At 36.5% G+C, this 7,538-nt stretch overlaps 1 pseudogene; it reads right to left on the reverse strand.

The window, feature by feature from the left end:
• Window positions 1-2,876: 2,876 nt before the first annotated feature.
• On the reverse strand, window positions 2,877-6,706 carry LOC110629601 (annotated as a pseudogene).
• Between the last annotated feature and the right edge of the window lie 832 nt (window positions 6,707-7,538).

Genomic DNA, 7,538 nt, shown 5'->3' on the forward strand with positions numbered 1-7,538 from the left:
GTTCAGATCTCACAATCCATAAAACAACCTTAGTTTCAACCAATCTTCAACTAGAATTAAGGGTTTCAGCCACTCATGGCTGAACCAAAACAGAAAATTAAAGAAAAGAAGAGGAAAGAAGAACCGAAATTGAGAGGAGAAGCCCTTGGAGGGCCAGCTGCCCTTGCTTGGCTGAATTGGGAGAGTTGCCAATCTGCCCTTGTCTTCTTAAAGCCTTTAAATATGTCTTGAGAGGCTGCCTAGGGTTTCTTGACTGTCCATGCATCTTTTAGAGGCTGTCCAAAATGCCCTTGGTCCAATATGTGCCTTCTATGTGCATGTGTGAAGGGAAAAACGTAGAGCATGTATCAAATTGCAAGGGATGGGCTCTTTGGTCTTTTAATTGCTGCCCAAGGTCTTCAAGAAGCTGTCCAAGTGTGTTCAAGTTGCTGCCCAAGTGTGTTCAAGTTGCTGCCCAAGGTGCCTCTTCACATTCCCTTGCCGCCCATTCACAATTAAAGAAGGTGGAGCCTCCTTTTGCAATTTGAATTTTGAATCTGCAAGGCATGAAGTGGGAAACATGTGGTCTTTAGATTTGGCTTCCTTAATAAGCTGGATCTTGAAATCCAAAAATCTGAATATGAATCTTGGGGATTTGAATTTCAAAATACTTTCCTCATTTGGCTCTCCATATATGGCAGCTTGAGATATGGCTTCTTGAATAAGGAAAAGGCTACTTGGAGATTTGAAATTTGAATTTCAAATTGCCTTGGCTGAATGTTCTTTCCATATTTACCACTTTCCTTATTTAGAACTTTCTATATTTAGCTTGACTTAATTTCAACTTGGCAAGCTTGCTCCCTTTTGCTCCAAATAAGGCAGTTTTAGGGGGATTTTCTCCAAAATGCCATTTTACACCATTTTTTTGCAAAACAATGTCAAGAGTGTTAAATTAAGCAGAAATCATGTAAATAATCATCAATAATATCAAGATAAAAAGGACTAAAATATACTCTATCAGTACTAGATTCAGTTATGGATTCAAGATTAGAAAAAAAAATGTGCAAAGAAAAACAATTTATTTGATATTGGTACTTAAACTCTAATACCATATCACAAGAAGCATGTGGGTAGAAATAAGAGATAAAAGTTATATATTGAGATAAATGAGATAGGGTCCTTATATACAATCTATTATTCATCTATTGATAAACTATCACAGCTTACTCAATTAATTCTAACTAATTAAATTACAATAATCATATGCAAAACTAACTTTCTACTAGTTTAAATTGATAACATGCACAAGAATCTTTTGGACTATTTGTTGTTTAATAATAAAAAAATTGTTGGTAAAGTATTTTTTTTCACTAAACAGTAATAAATAAAATATATTGTTGTGAACTTTATTGCAATTCCCTTGGCAATAATTTAAATAATTTGAAAATTTTTACGATATATATATAATTATATTCTGTAATGAGGAATTTTTATCTAGTAAATTAAGATATTAGTAAGTGAATTTTAATTAATTTTGATGTAAAACTATCATTTATTGTATTTTGAAAGACAAAAGAGATGTTAAATTGCATGCAAATCACGTTGTGTGAAAAGCAACAGCATCAAACAATAATGAGAGACATCATCATTACATATTCTTTTTGATAATCATCTTTATTATTTTCAAGAATAATCCGTACGCCTTTGTCTAACTAAGCCCAACTCTCTCTTAGCCATATGCATCACCCCATCGCTGTATCTGTGCCCAATCTCTGTTTCTCTACCTTTTTTACTTAATTTTATTTTTATCAAAGCCTTTTTGCATCGAGAATTTCTACGATCATATAAATGCCATGAGGGCACTATGATGACACTCCGCATAAGCTTCTCATGATACGTGATATGTAGTTGAACTTCAAATGATAAAACAAGACTGAACTTAAGAGGGAATATTTATATTTATTCCAAAAAAGATTTTTAAAACATTTCTCCAGCAGACAGCAGCTAATATAAAGCGAATTACGCAAGCAAGAAATCAAGAAATGCAGCTAACGTCTTCAATAGCTATTCCAGACCATTTTCCATCTTCACAGCTCGCCTCCAATCCCTCACTAAAAAGAAATTTTATAATACAACCATTGTATTATATCTATTGATCATGTACGTCCTAGTATGATTAATAGTTACTTTGCATGAATAATTTTTCGTCGCTAGGACTGAGATTTCAAATTTGATTCTAAATACGTGGTGCATATTTAGTCTGAAGTAGTGCAGAATATATATTTCCTCATTAAAGTTGTGGACCAAATGACGGTTCAGGAACATGTTTGAATCCATTACAAGTGCAGAAGGGGACCAATGATATAACAAATGTGCGAGCACGTACAGTGAAACTACCATTTGATAAGTCATGGAAATGATCCATATACAGACATGGAATAGCTTTTTATGCCCAGCATCATTAGTTCTGTGGAGTTACTGGCTGAATAAATAAACACCTCTCAAGTCACAGTAGCGCAGAAGACAAAATTCTACATATATAATTATGGGTCATTGATAAACCCATCACCCACAAAAGTTTTTGAAAAAAAAATCCTGTAATGAGAATCCATTTCCTCCTCTCTCTCTCTCTCCTTTTGGTCTTCTTTATTGGGAGAAGAGTTGGATGGAATGTATTTTGGCTTTTCTGAAAATTCGGATAAGAGAGCTTAGAAATGATGATGTTACGTTAATGGAGAACAATAATTGTTGATGAGATCAGATATATATATATATATATATATTATTATGGTCAAAGGCTCAAAGTAAAAGAGACCATTTCTGCTGTAATTTTTTGTACTTGGGAAAACCAAATAAAGCTGAATCTAATTATGAATAGAGGGGTCGACATTCCCATAGTGCAAAAATCATATCATATTCTTCATTCATATTGGCTTTGATGCTTCCCTCACTTTGGCAAAAAGAAAAAGGAAAAGATAAAGGCTTTCATCTTTCATATAAGATGTTTTCTTGTTCATGAACAGATTCTACCTACATTTCTTACCAATTTTCTCCACCAACTAAAGCAAAACCCAGATGAAAAAACCAAGATTTCTGATGTTTTAATCTTCTTCCCCATGCAAAACCTTTTCAACTTGCTAAAATACACTAGCCAATGCCATCTATCCAAGCAGCAAAAACTGGCATGTGAGGCAAGGAGACTGCCGGCCTCAGTTGGGCTGTTGGGATCCAAGAATTCACATTATTTGTTGGATTTATGAGCAACTTGGACGTTGCTGAGGGAGGCATTGCAAAAAGCATTGGAAGACCAGCTCTATCTGGCTCCCTTCTCTCGAGCTGCTTAAACTTGTCACAAGTGAAGAAGCATTTGATACGTGAGCTTCAACCTTGGTTGAGTCCTCTACATCTTGTTGATGAACTGAGCTCATGACATCAGTTCCAATAACATTTTCTGGAGCTAAAGCGAAGGCCTGAGTTTTGTAATTATCGATAACATTGGCTGCCTTTTGATCAAGTTGCTGCTGGGAGGATTGGTAGAATGCCATTTTCCAGTCACTTTCATAGTTCTTCTGTGAGGGAATGACTTCCTCAATGCTGTTTTGAGTTGAAGGATTATAATTTGTAGCCTCATTACCAGATCCCAAGTCTTTGATTCGCCTTGCTAACTCTCCGGAAAGAAGTGTATTGCTTGCCATGATTCGTTCTACGTCGTACCTAGTTATGCCAAAGTTGGTTACAGCATTAACCCCACGGAACTTTATAGCTGCTATGTCATAAGCTTCAGCTGCTTCCTCCTGGGTGCCTGAAGTTTCAGAAGAACTAAGAATCAGAACTAGCTAATGCTAATGAGAAGCATATATAAATCACTTGATAATGGGATTCTATAGATTATCAAATTAGCCAAATGGAGTTGAATCAAGAGTGAGAATGCCTCAAAGATCGGCTTTTCTAAAGTCAAAAGGCATTAGCTTTGACTACTTCGGTGTAGACACCCGGTGCATGCAAGAATTTCCCCTTCGGTCTAACCTCTCTCTAAACATGATTCGAAGAATGTGAACACACAACTTTTTAGTACATAAAACAAAGTTCTGCTTAAGAAACTCACTGAATGTTCCTAGATAAAGGTCTTTATTTCCGGCAACCCTTCCGATCCGAGCTTGCCATCTTCCATGTTGATGATGCCTGGAAAAGACAAAGGGGAAACAACTAAACAAAGTTTCTTTTCTTAGACAAAACGAACATGTGAAACAACTTTAAACATGTTCAGTAAATAAAGTAAGATTTATTAGACCTTGTTACTCCTCTGTATATAGAAGCCCCCCTAGAGAATCCACTGCTTTTTCTGCATTGAAGAAAGCTCAGAGTCAAAGATAGATAAGATTCTCTAGGAAAAAGATTGGAGTGAAGCACGCAGCTTGAGACAATAAAAGAGTGAAAAAAAGATCATTACCTTCTTAAATGTGCAACATACTCTTGTCTAGTCATGTTCTTCATTTCTGCAAGTTCATTTTGATAATTTTCCAACTGGCACGTCACCATCACCGAAATTTCATTTTAATAACAAATATTGAACTAAAAAATAAGAAAAAGAAAATATACCCATAATAATGGAATACAAAAGGAAGGTAAAAAATCATTACAGGGAAATTGATATGCGCAGAGGGACCCCAATACTTGAGTGCAGCTAGATCATAAGCTCTTGCAGCTTTTTCTTCCAAATCATAGCCCCCTGAATATTATATTTTGGATTTACTAGATAAAACATTTTATATACTTAATTATTGTGTAGGAAATTGCTTACCCAGATAAACTGAGGATCATTATTTGTTTAATGGCACATCCAGAACCAAGCCAAGCAAAAACGAAAAAGAAAAGGAAACAGTGATAAGTATGGTAGGAATTGGGGTTTGAAATAAAATAGCAGAAAAAAAAAAAACGAAATATTTGAGAAGGATATCTTTTTTCTTTTTATTTTTATTTTTTTAACTAACCTTGTCTTCCTTTTCTGCTTTGTCCTTCTTTCTTGCAACTATTGTCCCACAAGTGGGCTTCATATCTTCCGGTCCATCTGTGCCTATTTACCGGAAATTCATTAATTATGAAGAAATACAAGTTTTCAAAAGAAGAGAATGGAAGCAAGAGGACAAAAAACAAAACCAGCAATTGACAAAAGGCAGAAGATAAATGACAAGTTAAAGATGCAATGACAGCAATAAAGAGCAGAGCAAAATACTAGTGTGCAAAGAAAGGCTTTATGACATTTCTCTTCTTTTTTTTTTCCTTTTAAAAAAAAAATAAAAAAAAAAAAAAAAAAAAAAAAAAAAACAAGATTAGATTAAGGAACAGAAAACACCAAAGATTTGAAAAAATCCATTAGAGATTAAAGTACTTACCTTGTAACACCTCTATACTGTGAAGTTCTTTGGCCAAATGTATCAATGGATTTCCTGTGAACAGTTTGTTTCTGATCCACCTTATCAGGCCCTCTTTTCTTGGTTTCCATGGCTGTACAGTCAGTGACAGCAGGTGAGACTTGTTGAGAACCAGTAACACAGCTTGATTGGGAGCCAGGACTCATGGACAAGCCCAAAGATTGCAAATCCCCATATGCCATTGCACTAATATCTGCAGTTTCACCTCCATATTCACCCATGCAGCTTATCATCTTCTGCTGGTCCATTGCATGGTAATCTGGGCACCTTGAATCCCAATTTCTCATGCCATTTATCTCATCATCTCCAATTGTTGGAAGTTGAAGAGAGCAATCTGAAACCTGCTGAGTCTCTTTGGACTTCTCTCCTACTAACATTTCGTGGCTCCTAAAGTTATTAATGAAATATGGGTAGTGCTGGACTTGAAAAATCTGACGAGGTAGCTGTTGGTGCCTGTGGTTTTGCTGAAGATGGTTTAGGCAAGTTTGGTTGGTGGGATGATGGTCTGGGTCCTGGTGATAATACATACTATCCAAGCTAGGGTCCGTAGCTTCTCTATCATTGGTTCCATAGTGATGGGTCCCCATGGTTGCACCACCAAAGAAGTCCTCCAGTTTCGGAGTTGAAGTTGTCATCATTGTTGCTTCGCATAATAAGTCAGAGACAGAAGAGTCCAGAAGTTTGAGAATAAAATTTACCCAAAACACAGAATGAATCCCAAATTAAATAAAACAAGCCTGAGCTAAGTAAGCAGCTAACCTTGAGGTTGTGACATGGTGAGAGCTTCCATTACACAAAGAGACACATCAGACTTTAGTGGCATCGCTGGCAAGGAAGAGTACAGCCCACGATTTTCGCCTTCAACACCACAGTAACTGCCATAATTGAGTTGTGAATGTGATTGAGAATCGAAAAAGCTTGTGGGGATTGCAGTAGGAGCAGAAGCAGAAGGTGCTTCTATTTTCATGTGATGAGGAGAGAGGGAGAAACCTAGCCAGTTACTATTGTTGTTGTTGTTATGATCACCATTGTTCATGGACTTCATTTCTTTTCTGTCTGTTGTTCTCTATGATCTGCAGCAATGGAATCCAATCACTCAGCTAAACAAAATCCAACTCCTACTACTGAATCTATATGCTTTGCTTCTCTCTCTGAAAATATTTTTAAAGGGCATAAAGCAAGTTCCTTTAAACTAATAAACAAAAAGAATGAGCTCCAGCAAGCAATGCTAGGCATCCTTCCTGCATTTCATTGGGATCTGTGTATGAGAAAGACTCTTCTTTTGTTTTACCTTTTCTTTACTTAAGACACACTCCTTTGAAATTTAAACACCCATTAAAGATCCAAGATGAATTAAAAAGATCACAAAAAGAAAAGAAAAAAAAAAAAGAAAAAACCCCAAAAGCAAAGTAGCAGCACTAGTATTATTAACAAATTAGTAAGAGAAATCTCATTTTCTCAAGTGGATATAAGCCCGCAAAACCCAGCAGCTATAGCCAAGTCTCTATCTATCTTTCCTTTAGTATATTGAGCTACTGCTTTATTTAGTGTGTGCATACACTGTATTAATGTTTCATAATAAAGTCTGCAGGTACTTTTTTTTTGTTTTTTTCTAAGTCGAGGCCTCAATAGATCTCCACAGTCCACAGCCTGAGTCCAGAGAGAGAGAGAGTGTCCATCTAGTCACTTCAAAGTACACAGCTTCAAAACTGGGGAGCCTACTATAATTTGAAAGCTCTCTAGGGGTTATGCAGGTGTCAGCAGCCGCAGCACCACCGCCACCGCGTCCTCTGGACTCTAGCTAGGACAAGAAAGATAGATGACACCGTTTTCTACTGGGCTTTGACTCTTCTCTGCACATTTTTTTCTCCCCGCTGTGCTGTTTCCTCGTCCTATACTCTTACTGTGCATGGTTAGCTTTGGCAGATGAACCAACCATGCATAGAGCTGCTTATGGTTGGTCTGGTTTCCATCGGGTTGCTATTGTAAACAATTTTGCACTCGTTAAGTCCACTTATTTTATTTTATTTAGGTTACTTGCTTCCGGCTCAAATCTTTGACCTCCAATTGCTCCATGGATTTCGACTGCTAGAATTTATTACATTAAATGAACTTTTTACTCTTCAC

The sequence above is a fragment of the Manihot esculenta genome, chromosome 13 (genome assembly GCF_001659605.2).
Source record: "Manihot esculenta cultivar AM560-2 chromosome 13, M.esculenta_v8, whole genome shotgun sequence".
Classification (NCBI taxonomy): domain Eukaryota; kingdom Viridiplantae; phylum Streptophyta; class Magnoliopsida; order Malpighiales; family Euphorbiaceae; genus Manihot; species Manihot esculenta.